General features: G+C 41.4%; 1 pseudogene; it reads right to left on the bottom strand.

Annotated features, from left to right (window-relative positions):
* Nucleotides 1-10409: 10409 nt before the first annotated feature.
* LOC105709890 (eukaryotic translation initiation factor 4E transporter-like) lies at nucleotides 10410-13326 on the bottom strand (annotated as a pseudogene).
* Nucleotides 13327-15208: the final 1882 nt, after the last annotated feature.

The following is a 15208-nucleotide window of genomic DNA, read 5'->3' on the forward strand; positions in this document are numbered from 1 at the left end:
AGAAACTGGCAGCAACCCTTACTGTTCAGCAGCCGCTGCAGGTGATCTCCAGGCAAGCAGAGTCTGGAGTGGACCTCCAGCAGTCCTACAGCAGAGGGACCTGCCTGTTAGAAGGAAAACTAAAAAAACAAAAAGAAATAACTTCAACATCAACAAAAAGGATGTCCATTCAGAGACTCCATCCGAAAACCACCAACTACAAAGACCACAGGTAGATAAATCCACAAAGATGGGAAGAAACCAGTGCAAAAAGGATGAAAACACCAAAACCCAGAATGCCCCAGCTCTTCACCAGCTAGGGAACAAAGCTGGATGGAGAATGAGTCTGATGAATTAACAGAAACAGGCTTCATCAGGTGGGCAATAACAAACTTCTCTGAGCTAAAAGAACATATTCTAACCCAATGCAAAGAAACTAAGTACCTTGAAAACAGGTTAGATGAAATGCTAACAAGAATAAACAGCTTAGAGAAGAATATCAATGACTTGATGGAGCTAAAAACACAACACAAGAACTTTGCAAAGCATACTCAAGTTTCAATAGCCGAATTGACCAAGCAGAAGAAAGGATATCAGAGATTGAATATCAACTCAATGAAATAAAACGAGAAGGCAAGATTAGAGAAAAAAGAGTGAAAAGAAATGAACAAAGCCTCCAAGAAATATGAGATTATGTGAAAAGACCTAATCTATGTTTGATAGGTGAACCTGAATGTGACAGACAGAATGAATTGAAGCTAGAAAACACTCATCAGGATATTATCCAGGAGAACTTCCTGAACCTAGCAAGGCATGCCAACATTCAAGTCCAGGAAATACAGAGAACAACACAAAGATATTCCTCAAGAAGAGAAACCCCAAGGCACATAATCGTCAGATTTACCAGGGTTGAAATGAGGGAAAAAATGCTAAGGGCAGCAAGAGAGAAAGGTCGGGTTACCCACAAAGGAAAGCCCATAAGACTCACAGAGGATCTCTCCACAGAAACACTACAAGCCAGAAGAGAGTGGGGCCAATATTCAACATCCTTAAAGAAAAGAACTTTCAACCTAGAGTTTCATATCCAGCCAAACTAAGCTTCATAAGTGAAGGAGAAAGAAAATCCTTTATGAACAAGCTATTGCTGAGATATTTCATCACAACCAGGCCTGCCTTACAAGAGCTCCTGAAGGAAGCACTAAACACAGAAAGGATCAACCAGTACCAGCCACTCCAAAAACGTACCAAATGGAAAAGAGCATCGACACAATGAAGAAACTGTGTCAACTAATGGGCAAAACAACCAGCTAGCATCAAAATAGCAGGATCAAATTCACACATAACAATATTAACCTTAAATGTAAATGGGCTACATGCCCTAATGAAAAGACACAGACTGGCAAATTGGATAAACAGTCAAAACCTATCAGTGTGCTGTATTCAGGAAACCCATCTCATGTGCAAGGACACCCATAGGCTTAAAATAAAGGGCTGGAGGAAGATTTACCAAGCAAAAAAAAAAAAAAAAAAAAAAAAAAGCAGGAGTTGCAATCCTAGTCTCTGATAAAATAGACTTTAAACCAACAAAGATCAAAAGAAACAAAGAAGAGCATTGCATAATGGTAAAAGGATCAATTTAACAAGAAAAGCTAACAATCCTAAATATATATGCACCCGATACAGGAGCACCCAGATAGATAAAGCAAGTTCTTAATGACCTACAAACTTAGACTCCCACACAATAATAGTGGGATACTTTAAAAGTCCACTGTCAATATTAGATCAATGAGACAGAAAATTAACAAGGATATCCAGGACTTGAAATCAGATTTGGACCAAGCAAATCTAATAGACATCTACAGAACGCTCCACCCAAAATCCACAGAATATACATTCTTCTCAGCACCACGTCACACTTACTCTGAAATTGACCACATAATTGGAAGTAAATCACTCCTCAGCAAATGCAAGAGAATGGATATCATAACAAACAGTCTCTCAGACCACAGTGCAATCAAATTAGAACTCAGGATTAAGAAACTAACTCAGAAACGCACAACTGCATGGAAACTGAACAACTTTCTCTTGAATGTTGACTGGATAAACAATGAAATGAGGCAGAAATAAAGATGTTCTTCGAAACCAATGAGAACAAATACACAACATACCAGAATCTCTGGGACACATTTAAAGCAGTGTCTAGAGGGAAATGTATAGCAATAAATGCCCACATGGGAAGCAAGGAAAGATCTAAAATCGACACCCTATTATCAAAATTGAAAGAGCTAGAGAAGAAAGATCAAAAAAATTCAAAAGCTAGTAGAAGACAAAAAATAACTAAGATAAGAGCAGAAATGAAGGAGATAGATACACAAAAAAAAACCCTTCAAAAAATCAATCCAGGAGCTGTTTTTTGAAAGGATCAACAAAATAGACATCACTAGCCAGATTAATAAAAAAGAAAAGAGAGAAGAATCAAATAGATGCAATAAAAAGAAATAAAGGGGATATCACCAGTGATTCCACAGAAATACAAACTACCATCAGAGATTACTACAAACAACTCTATACACATAAACCAGTAAATCTGGAAGAAATGGATAAATTCCTGGACACTTGCACCCTCCCAAGCCTAATCCAGGAAGAAGTAGAAACCCTGAATAGACTAATAACAAGGGCTGAAGTTGAGGCAGGAATTAATAGCCTACCAACCAAAAAAAGCCCAGGTCCAGATGGGTTCACAGCCAAATTCTACCAGACATACAAAGAGGAGCTGGTACCACTCCTTTTGAAACTATAGCAAACAATACAAAAAGAGGGAATTCTTCCCAAATCATTTTATGAGACCAATATCATCCTGATACCAAAACCCGGTAGAGACTCAACAAAAAAAGAAAACTTTAGGCCAATATGCATGATGCACATAGATGCAAAAATCTTCAATAAAATACTGGCAAGCTGATTGCAACTGCACATCAAAAAGCTTATCTGTCACAGTCAAGTAGGCTTCATCCCAGGGATGCAAGGCTGATTCAACATACGCAAGTCTATAAACGTAATTCACCACATAAACAGAACCAGAGACCAAAATCACATGATTACCTCAATAGATGCAGAGAAGGCCTTCAACAAAATTCAACAGCCCTTTAATGCTAAAAACTCTCAAAAAACTAGGTATTGATGGACCGTATCTCAATATAATAAAAGCTATTTATGAGAAATCCACAGCCAATATCATACCAAATGGGCAAAAACTGGAAGCATTCCCTTTAAAATCTGGCACTAGACAAGGATGCCCTCTCTCACCACTCCTATTCAACATAGTATTGGACGTTTTTCCAGAGCAATCAGGCAAGAAAAAGAAATAAAGTATTCATTTAGGAAAGGAGGAAGTCAAATTGTCTCTGTTTGCAGATGACATGATTGTATATTTAGAAGACCCCATCATCTCTGCCCAAAATCTCCTGAAACTGATAAGCAATTTCAGCGAAGTCTCAGGATACAAAATCAATGTGCAGAAATCACAAGCATTCCTATACACCAATAATGGACAAACAGAGAGCCAAATCAAGAGCGAACTCCCATTGACAATTGCTACAAAGAGAATAAAATACCTAGGAATACAACTAACATAGGATGTAAAGGACGTCTTCAAGGAGAACTACAAACCACTGCTCAAGGAAACAAGGGAGGACACAAACAGATAGAAAAACATTCCATGCTGATGGTTAGGAAGAATCAATATTGTCAAAATGGCCATACTGTCCAAAGTAATTTGTAGATTCAACTCTATCCCCATCAAGCTACCAATGACCCTCTTCACAGAACTGGAAAAAAACACCTTAAACTTCATATGGAACCAAAAGAGAGCCCGCATAGCCAAGACAATCCTAAGCAAAAAGAACAAAGCTGGAGGCATCATACTACCTGACTTCAAACTATACTACAAGACTACAGTAATCAAAACAGCATGGTACTGGTATCAAAACAGAGATATAGACCAATGGAACAGAACAGAGGCCTTGGAGGAAATGTCACACATCTACAACCATCTTATCTTTGACAAACCTGACAAAAAACAGGCAATGGGGAAAGAATTCCCTGTTTAATAAATGGTGTTGGGATAACTGGCTAGCCAGGTGCAGAAAAGAGAAATTGGACCCTTCCTGACACCTTACACTAAAATTAACTCCAGATGTATTAAAGACTTAAAGATAAGACCTGACACCATAAAACCCTAGAAGAAAACCTAAGCAAAATCATTCAGGACATAGGCATACACAAGGACTTCATGACTAAAACACCAAAAGCATTGGCAACAAAAGCCAAAATAGACAAATGGGATCTAATTAAACTACAGAGCTTCTGTACAGCAAAAAAAAACAATCATTAGAGTGAACTGGCAAACAACAGAATGGGAAAACATTTTTGCAATCTACCCATCTGACAAAGGGCTAATATCCACCAGAATCCACAAAGAACTAAAACAGATTTATAAGAAAAAAAAAACCCATTCAAAAGTGGGTGAAGGACATGAACAGCCACTTTTCAAAAGAAGACATATGAGGCCAACAAACATATGAAAAAATGCTCATCATCACTGGTCATTAGAGAAATGCAAGTCAAAACCACATTGAGATACCGCCTCACACCAATTAGAATGGCAATCATTAAAAAATTTGGAGACAACAGATGCTGGAGAGGATATGGAGAAATAGGAACACTTTTACACTGTTGGTGGGAGTGTAAATTAATTCAACCATTGTGGAAGACAGTGTGGTGATTCCTCAAGGACCTATAAATAGAAATTCTATTTGACCCAGCAATCCCATTACTGGAAATATATCCAAAGGATTATAAATCATTCTATTATAAAGACATTTGCACATGTATGTTCACCATGGCACTGTTTACAATAGCAAAGATCTGGAACCAACCCCAATACCCATTGATGATAGACTGGACAAGGAAAATGTGGCACATATACACCATGGAATACTACGCAGCCATAAAAAATGATGAATTCATGTCTTTGTAGGGACATGGATGAATCTGGAAACCATCATTCTCAGCAAACTGACACAAGAACAGAAAATCAAACACTGCATGTTCTCACTCACAGGCAGGTATTGAACAATGGGAACACATGGACACAGGGAGAGGAGCATCACACACAGGGGTCTGTTGGGGGGTCTAGGGGAGGAACAGTGTGGGATAGGGAGGTTGGGGAGGGATAACATGGGGAGAAATGCCAGATATAGGTGACAGGGGGATGGAGGCAGCAAACCACATTGCCATGTATGTACCTATGCAACAATCCTGCATGTTCTTCACATGTACCCCAGAAGCTAAAGTATAATTATATATATATATCCATTCTAAAACTAAAAGTTGAAAATGGTGATTAATGCTACTCTTTTTTTTTTTTTTTTTTTTGGTGATGGAGTCTCACTTTGTCACCCAGGCTGGAGTGCAGAGGCACAATCATGGCTCACTGCAACCTCCAACTCCCAGGCTCAAGTGATCCTCCTGCCTCAACCTCCAGAGTGGCTGGGACTACAAGGGCACACCACCACACCTGCCTAATTTTTGTATTTTTTGTATAGGTGGGGTTTCACCATGATGCCCAGGCTAGTCTCGAACTCCTAGGTTCAAGCAATACGTCTGCTGTGGCCTCCCAGAGTGCTAGAATTACAAGCATGAGCCACTGTGCCTGGCCACAATAAATATTTATGTCCATGTGTCTTTGTGTATAGATCAGGATTTCTCTAGGGTAGACATCTAAGAACGCAGTTGCTGACTTGTTGGAAAATTACATCTTCAACTAAGTATTGCCAAAAGTTTTCCATTGGATCAATTTATACTCAGTCTTGAGTTTTCCCTTCATTTTCCCACCACCCCTTGGCATTATCAGACATTAACTTTTGACAGTGCAATAGGTATAAAAGGATACTTTTTGTTTTGACATTTTTTGTGTATATTTTCCTATATTTTTCTGCCATTCAGTTTCTTCTCCTATTAATGGACTATTCATATTTTTAGGCAATTTTTTTTTTGAGTGAGGGTCTTACTCTGTCACTTAAGCTGGAATGCAGGTGCAATCATAGCTCACTGCAGCCTCTAACTCTCTGGGTCAAATGATCCTCCTGCCTCAGCCTCCCAAGTAGCTGGGACTACAGGCATGTGCCACCCTACCCAACTAATTTTTAAAATTTTTATTTTTGGGAATGAGGTCTTGTTATGTTGCCCAGGCTAGTCTCAAACTCCTGGCCTCAAGCAGTTCTGCCTCAGCCACCAGGGTCACTGGGATTACAAGTGTGATTAGACCATTTTAAAAACATGGTTGCTTTTTTCCTCAATGATTTGTCACAGTTCTTTCAATATTTTGGATAATTCTCTTTATATTATGTGCCAGGCAGATTTCTACTTTCAACATGTGGTTTGTCTTTTTACTTTGTTTATTGTCACTGTTGTTTTTTTTTTTAAGTTAGGGTCTCACTGTGTCACCCAGGCTTGAGTGCAGTGATGTGATCTTGGCTTATTTTACCCTCAAACTGCCATGCTCAAGCAATCCTCCTGAGAAGCTGGGACTACAGGTGCACACCACCATGCCTGGCTAATTTTTTGTACAAACAGGGTCTTGCTATGGTGACCAAGTTGGTCATGTACTCCTGGCCTCAACAATCCTACCTCGGCCTCCCAAAGTGTTGGGATAACAAACATGAGCCATCACTGCCCTGCCTATTGTCACTTTAAAAAATGTAGTCAAGTTTGCCCACGGTGACAAGGCTGGGCATGGTGACTCTAGAATTTGGGAGGCCAAGGCAAGCAGATCACTTGAGGTCAGGAGTCCAAGACCAACCTGGCCAATATGGTGAAACCGTCTGTACTAAAAGTACAAAAATTAGCTGGGTGTGGTGGTGCATACCTTTAGTCCCAGCTACTCAGGAGGCTGAGGTAGGAAATTCGCTTGAACTTGGGATGTGGAGGTTGCAGTGACCCAAGATCATGCCACTGCACTTCAGCCTGGGTGACAGAGTGAGACTCCATCTCAAAAAAAAAAAAAAAAATTTAGTTGAATTGTTCAATCTTGGCTTTGATGTCTTAAGACAGTTCCCCTTTTTCATAAAGAATTCTTACTTTCTTCTTTTGGCTGTATACTTACAAGATCAAGTATGATCTTTTAGCTTTGCTGAAATCTGATTTTGTTGGCAAGAATCTTTTTGTATTAAAAATGCTATGGCTTTTCTGTCTCAGTATGTTCAGTGGTTATGTCAAAGTTAAATAAGGGAGGCTGGGGCAGGAGGATCACTTGAAGCTGGGAGTTTGAGACTAGACTGGGCAACACAGCTAGACCCTGTCTCCACAAAAAAATTTAAAAATAGAAATTAGTTGGGCATCTTTGTATTCACCTGCGGTCATAGATACTTGGGAGGCTGAGGCAGGACGACTGCTTCAGCCCAGGAGTTTGAGGCTGCAGTGGGCAATGACCATGCCACTGCACTCTATCCTGGGTGATAGAGTAAGACCCTATATATTTTTTTTAAAGGATATATTTCATGTAATACCTCCAATAATCTGCGAGGTAAATATTGTGGCAGAGAAATTAGGTAATTTGCCCAAGGTCATGTGACTTAGAAATACCTGAAGTTGATGTGAACTACTTTTGACCACCACGATCCTACCTGCCTTTGTAGAACCATCTTTTCTTTGATATTTTTCAACTTAAGCTAGGCTTGGTGTAAACAAAAGATGCCTATTATTTTAAGGGCAGCATATGTTAACTTCCTAACAATATACAGATAACATGATATCAAAATTATATGCTCCTTCTCAGCCTCTGTATCTGTTAGCAGTCCATTAAGTCATAAATTGACAACAAAAATAATTTCCTTTGTGTTCAGACAAATTTAAAACAAATAGGAAGACACTGAGGAGAACAATAAGCTTTTTTTCCTTACTTGATTTGTAGACCTTTCTAAATCTATACACAGAACTCAGATTAAGTTGAATGCCTAATATTTATTGGGAGTTACTGGTGTTGGAAATATAGCTGTGAAGGCAATAGGCAAGAGGTCTGCTTCAGTATGTTTATATTCTAGAGTGGGAGAGACTGCTAATAAACATATACAAATAATTTCTAGTGGTGACTAGTATTCTGAATACTATAAAATGGCAATACAATAGTAATTGATGTTTAGGGTGGAGAATTTGGCTTTTTTAGATTGGGTGATCAAAGAAGGTTTTTTCTGGGGAGGTGCCAGTTGAGCTAAGATCTCAATGATGGTTATAGCTAGATCTGGGGGCAAATGCTTCTAAGCAGTGGAGGAGCACCAAGATATGAGCTTTGAATATTTTAGGAACAGACAAAAAGCTAAGTTTAATGAAAATGAGGAGAGTCATCAGAATCAATGTTAAAGGTGAAAGCAGGAACCAGATCATACAGGGTCTTAAAGACCAATGTAAAGAGTTTGGATTTTAAGTGAAATAGGGAGTTATAGAGGGCTGAGAGCAGGGGAGTCACATGGTCTGATTACATTTTTAGAACATTCTGGTTGTTGTGAGGTTTGAATATATTTTGGAATGGGAGCTAACAGAATGGTGAATTGGATTTATGGGATAAGGGAGAGATGAATCAAAGAAGTCTTTCAGGTTTTTGCTTTAACAGTTAGATGGATGGTGAGACCATTTACCAAGATGAGAGAGAAATGAGAGGGGAATAAGGTGGAAGCAGATGGGGAAATGGATGGAAGTTGTTTTTGGCCATGTTCATTTTGAGAAGCCTATTAGACATCCATATGAAGATGTTTTGATGGTTAATCTATAAGGAGTGTCAACTTGATTGGATTGAAGAATGCAAAGTATTTCTCCTGGGTGTGTCTGTGATGGTGCTGCCAAAGGAGATTAACATTCGAGTCAGTGGAGTGGGAGAGGCAGGCCATACCTCGACCTGGGTGGGCACCATCTAATCAGCTGCGGCTAGAATAAAGCAAGTAGAAGATGGAAGAGCAGACTTGCTGGGTCTTCCAGCCTTCATCTCTCTCACTTGCTGAATGCTTCCTGCCCTTGAACATCAGATTCCAAGTTCTTCAGCTTTTGGACTCTTGGACTTACACCAGTGATTTGCCAGGGGTTCTCAGGCCTTTGGCCACAGACTGAAGGCTGCACTGTCAGCTTCCCTACTTTTGGGGTTTTGGGACTCAGACTGGCTTCCTTTGCACCTCAGCTTGCAGATGGCCTATTGTGGGATTTCACCTTATCACATGAGTTAATACTCCTTAATAAACTCCTCTTCATATATACATTTTTCCTATTAGTTTTGTCCCTCTGGGGAACCCTGACTAATACAGATGTCAAATTGGCAAATGGGATATGAGAGTGATTCCTAAACCAATGGTATTCCATGGAATCACCTAGGGCTAAAGTGTTGTATGTGAAGAAAAGGCGGCCAGTGACTAAGTACTGAGAAGACCTTAGTTTTCACAGATTAAGCAGACAGGGAAGAGTGGGTAAAGGAGGCTGAGAAGGAGCATCCAATGAAGATGGAGGACAAAAGAAAACTTTTTTGGTAATTTTTAAAAAAGTTGTAAGAAGGAGAATTTTTTAAAATGAGGGAGTCATTTGTTCTGAATAATACAGAAAGGTAGGTAGGATAAAAAAGATATGAAGCTTATCAATAATTTTGACAAGAGTGGTGAATAAGAAGTGGAGTGACTAAGACTAATGACCATTTGGAAATTATTATAGAAAGAACAGTAAGGGTGGAAATATCAACAGTGACTAAAGATAACCCTTCCAAGAATTTTGACAGTGAATTATAACATTGACCAGATAAGATTCTGGAGTCAAGGGAAGTTTATCTATCTATCTATCTATCTCTATCTATCTATCTTATATCTATCTTATTTTTCATTCACACACTTAGCATATGCAATTTTAATCAACCAAAAGAAAATCCCAAATGTACAAGTGAAAAAAATCCAAACTGTTGACACAGGCTTAATTAATATCAGCTACTTTTATGTACAGCTGTATAAGTTCAAAAAAGCTATCCTATACGTATATACAAAAGTTGCTTATACACAGGTCTGTACGTAAGGGTCTATACATTTATTTCCTTAGAACCCTTAGGTGCCACCTCTTGGTGAGGACACCAACACTTCATTCACGTATCTTACAAAAAGAAAGACCATTTCCAGGATTGACAACATTGTGCATCCTGTATTCAGACAATGTACACTCCTTTTGACTGGTTAAGTTCCTTCCATCATAATGTGGACCACATCACGTTCATGGGTTCCCCCAAGCAACTTCACACAGAGTGCTCCAAAGTAAAAGCCCAAAAACCAACCCGAGATGAAGAAACAGAGTCCTGCCCAGGGTGCCACCACAGGTCCAGGCTTAGTTGAATCTGTTTGCCCTGCTCACCGTCAGTATTCCAATTCATCTACACTGACAACTTTGGTGAGCACGGAGGGCAGGGATTGCTATAGCACATCTGAGCCAAACCATTTGGCAAGTCCCATGGGGGAGCTGCTCCTCTGGCTGGGGTAATGCTTCAGCTGGGAGTGCATGTGGGGCAGGCCTAACCAGCTGGGCATGTTCTGAGTGGTTGTCTGAATGCTGACAACTGCTGCTTAGGAACCAGAGCCTGGAGGATGCAGAAATCAGTGCTGTAGCTGCTGTTGCACCATTGCCAGATGCAGAGGTATTCCAGGACGAGGGTTTAAGAGAGGGTGACTAGCAGCAGGTAAAGAAAGGGTAAAAGGGCTGACCCAGGATAGGGCCAGATATTCCCTGTAAATGAGTCAAGTCCATCACAGGAGGAAGCACACCAGCTTGGAGCAAACTTGGAAGATGCTGTGGATGTACTCCCTGGGCCAGCATCCTCTGTACCAACGTGGGTGAAGCTGGTGAGCAGGCCAAACTATAGGGACAAGTGGGACAAGGGGAACTTGGTGGACAGGGCGGAGAAAAGGTGTTGTGGGAACTGGGGATACCAAGGTGGGTGTTTTTCTCCCAGTTGCTTTAGGTTGATAATCTTGTTCTTTGGTGTAATGGTTGGTCTGGGACAGTGGGGTGGAACACGAAGACCTCTGTAATGCTGACAGTTTTGAATTTGCAGTGGGAGAAGAGTCTCAATCAGCACTGGGTACAGAGCTGGATGACAGGAGATTCTCTTCACTGGCCTTCTGCATATCCTCTTTACCAAGAGCTGCTTTTTCAGATGCTAGCTCCTTCTTGCTTTCCTCTTTGCCCTTGTACATCTTACAAATCACTGAGGTAGGGGTACAGAAAGGAGAAAGCATGCTTGTGATGGAGGCAGCAGGGGTGGGGAAGAGGAATTTCCTTGATGCACTGGTGCTGCTGTCTTGGTCATTGGCTGTTTCTGAATTCATCTCTGGTTCTGTCCGCCTGTGGTTTGCCAAAACTAGGCTGGTAGAAGTTTGCTGCCTGTACAGCAAGGTCATGTGGTAAGATCAGCCCCTCTAAAGTTCCCTGTTGCAACTCCAGCTGGCTCATCTGGGCCACGAAGGGGCTCATGGGATTACACATGCCTTGGAATGGATCTCCGAGTAGCTGCTGTGGTCCTGATGTGAAACCAATTGGTGATGGTATTCTTGGACGAAGGTAGTCTGCTGAGGCTGCTCAAGTTTGAAACACCTGTGACAAGGGAGGAGCGAGTGCTCTTTGGCCCAGTAAAGATGTTGTAGGTTTCACACTCCCCAAAATGCCACTCAGAAGATTGGAAGAAGTAGGTCTCTGAACTGGTTGACCCAGAAGTTCCTGCAGGATATTCTTAGGGACAGGCTAGCTTGGAATCTCAGCAGGGGACATCATATGGCTTTCAGGGTTTAGGCTGACTTTGGGCTGAGAAGGCAAAGTCCCACTTGCCTTCATCATGCTCACCAGCTTGTTGAATGCGCTCATGTCTCCATCTCTCTTGAGTTGTCGATTGTTGGTTATAGCACTCAAGGTCTCTTCTAGGTGTTCTGCCATGAAGGGAGTTGAATTCTTCACTTGCTGGTCCACCTTCAAGCCCTTCAGTCCTGCTTCTACCTCCTCCGCTGAAAGCACAACCCCTGAATGTGAGCTTTCTTTAAGTTTTTCTTTATTTGCAGAAAGGCTGGAAAGAAGGGTTTCAAATCCACTGTGGCTTTCTGTAGCATTTCTAAAATATCCACTTTATTTTCAATATGGTCTTCCAATGGTATAGGAGCAAATTAATTCCCCGAGTTCTGTCCAGGAGAGAGACTTGCTCCAGATCTGCAAGTCTCTGTAGCTCTTCATGTGGTGTTGACCCAAGACTGCTGGATCAGCTTCCTGATCTGCCCCCGTTAAAGAACCACTTACTGAACTAACTGGCAGAGACTGACTCTTCTCCCAAAACATCTTCTATCATCGAAGCCAAGCATGACACCTTATCAAGGTTAAATAACTCATTAAAGTCAAATTCTCCTGGGGACTGCTCAGGCAAGACGGCATCCCTTGGCACTTCTTGATCAGCCACAGACTCCTGTGCAAGGATGACCTCTACCTCATCCTCTTCAGCCACTCCTCCATTGCACTCTACTTCACAGAGGCTGTCCCATTGCCTTGTTCTTTTTCTCCCTTTGTGATCTTCTAGTATGTTATCACTGAAGGCAGTCAGTTTGATGGTTTCAGACTGACTTGTGGGTCCAGCTGAGAACCCTTTTGGTTCTCTTCTGTGTAAGAATTATTTCTTCTATGCTCACCAAAGACATGCTTACTATCCCCAAACTCTCTCTTGAAACGCTTGTCCCTGAAGTCCCTCTCTCAGTTTCTTGTCTCTCAAGTACCGCAGCGCTTTATCGCTAAAACGGTGATCCTTCTCAAAGGTCTGGGCAGAGATTATCCTCCCACTGTCAATCCTACCTCCACCAAGCAGAGGACGCCCATCACTGTCTTTTTCTAACGGACTTCCTGAGCACCAGGAGCTAACAGCAGCTGTCACGTGGCATCCCCCTCCAAAGCTCTATCTGTGAGGGCTGAGAACAACATCTAAGTCATTTTCTCTCACATTCTCTGGTGGATCTACTATCCTGCACACCACGGAAGGCCGGTCTGTATCTAACTCTTTCTTCAGACTTTCCACTGGTGAGCTCCGACCTGAAGCTGGGCAAAGAGAGACATGCCACTTCTCAGAGTCCCAGTCACCATCACTGTCATATTTTTCAGAAAGGCAAGGCCTCTGTTTGGAATGGGGGAGTTCTTTTACATGCAAGAGTTTTTCTTTTGTATGGCGATGGGGGCATTTGGAGGCAGCAGCTTCTTCAGGTCAAGAAAAGCACTGCCATTTTCTGTTTCACCCACACTTCTATCCATGGTTCCTTGGTCTACAATGCTCGGCACTCGGCGCCCCTTTGCCTCGGCTGCCGCTCCCCTCCCCGCCACCCACCCCCCGTGGGTCCCAGCGCGGCTCCCCACAGCCTTCGCTCTGGCGCCCCCACTCGGACCTGCTCCGCTGTCTCTCTTCAGCGGCAGTAACTGCAGCCTGGCCAGGAAGTTTATTTCTTTAAGCGGGCATAGTAGGTAGATAACCGCCTCCCACAACTTCCAGTCCTTAATCTGTGGAACGTCTAATGTATTAAGTTACATGGCAAAAGGAAATTAAGGGTGAAGATAGAATTATGGTTGCTAGTCAACTGACCTTAAAATCTTGGATTATTCAGGTGGTCCCAATGATCCTTAAAAGTAGAACATGGAGGCAAAAGAGAGAATCCCAGGGAGATGTGACTATGGAGGAAAGGCAGAGAGATGCACCATTATTTGCTCTGAGAGAAGAGGACCACCAGCCAAGGAATGTGGGTGGCCTCTTAGAGGCTGGAAAGGGCAAGAGCATAGATTGTTCTCAAGAGCTTCCACAAGGGAATGCAGCCTTGCCAGCCTCTTGATTTTAGCCCAGTGAGACCCAGGTTGCACTTGTATCCTACAGAACTGTAAGATGACAAAGGGGTGTGTGTGTGTGTGTGTCTTTTTAAAGATGCTAAGTCTGTGGAAATTTGTTACAATAAAGAGAAAACTAATACAGACGGAATTACTAGAGCTCGTTTGTATGCTGAGGGAGTGATTTAATAGAGAAGAAGAAACTGATAATGCTTGAGAGTATAATTGTAGAAGCAAAACCCTCAAATGAGGAAAGACACAGATGGCAGGACAGCCTTTAAGAGGAGCAGATAACTTCATTTAAAATAAGAAGGCAGAGAGCAGATCCAGATGCAGGAAGATTGGGTAAAGCTGTCTTGGGAAGATAAGCCCTACTCTGAGTGGTGCTGCTTTAGTTAGTCAAGTGTGAAGTCAAGCTCATCAACTGAGAGTGAGGTTGGTATAAGGTGGTATTAGAGGCTTAAAAGATTGATATAAGCTAGTCATTTTGGTATACCAGAGGGCAAGCTTACTAGGATTGCAGGATTGCCAGATAGGAGGGACTGCCTAGTTGAGACTGTGGTCATGCATTAAAGTAGGGTTAGGAAGCATGCCATAGTGTTTTTAACTATCCTTCTTTAGCTGAGCAGGTATACACAGAAGAGCGTAATAATTATAAACTTTAGAACTGAAGCTGAGGAAGGAAGTTAGGACATGGAAAGGAAGGATAGATAATGAAAAACTGGTAGGATCAATAGATTAAAAAATGGTTGGACTGGGGGTATGACAGAAGTGTGCTTAAGAGTTAGGTGGTAGTGTTTTAAAAATGGAATGTTCAGAACTGAGATTTTGAAGATGCACTTACTGATGATGACAAAGTCAAGAGATATCTAGCTAAAGTGGGGAGTAAAGAGGAAAAACATTATTTGGAGTGAGGAGGTCAAGTATTTGAGATGCCAGGAGCCTGGATAAATTACGTTTGTAGATGTTATCACTAAGAACTGGACATAAAGAGGTGTGGAGAGGAAGAAGGTCAGCTAGAAGTTAAAGTCCTCAGTAAGTAAGAGTAACTTGGAAGTACACTGATGACAGGAACAATGAGTTGCTTTTTGTGGAGAGTAGTATAGTCTTATAGTACTAAAGCCAGTCTATGGGAAATTCTTCCAATCATAAGACATGTAAAATAAGCAGAGAATTAAGTTTTCATTGGCATTTTATATTCTATCAGGAACAGATATTCTTTCCTATCAGGAATATATGATACAATGCTAGAGATAAAATTATGAATGGCCAATACATCATTTTCTTTTTTGAAGTAGAATTTTTTTGATGTAAAATTTAT

This window comes from Aotus nancymaae, unplaced genomic scaffold, assembly GCF_030222135.1.
Source record: "Aotus nancymaae isolate 86718 unplaced genomic scaffold, 86718_ANA_hifiasm-v0.15.2.pri h1tg000016l, whole genome shotgun sequence".
NCBI lineage: Eukaryota > Metazoa > Chordata > Mammalia > Primates > Aotidae > Aotus > Aotus nancymaae.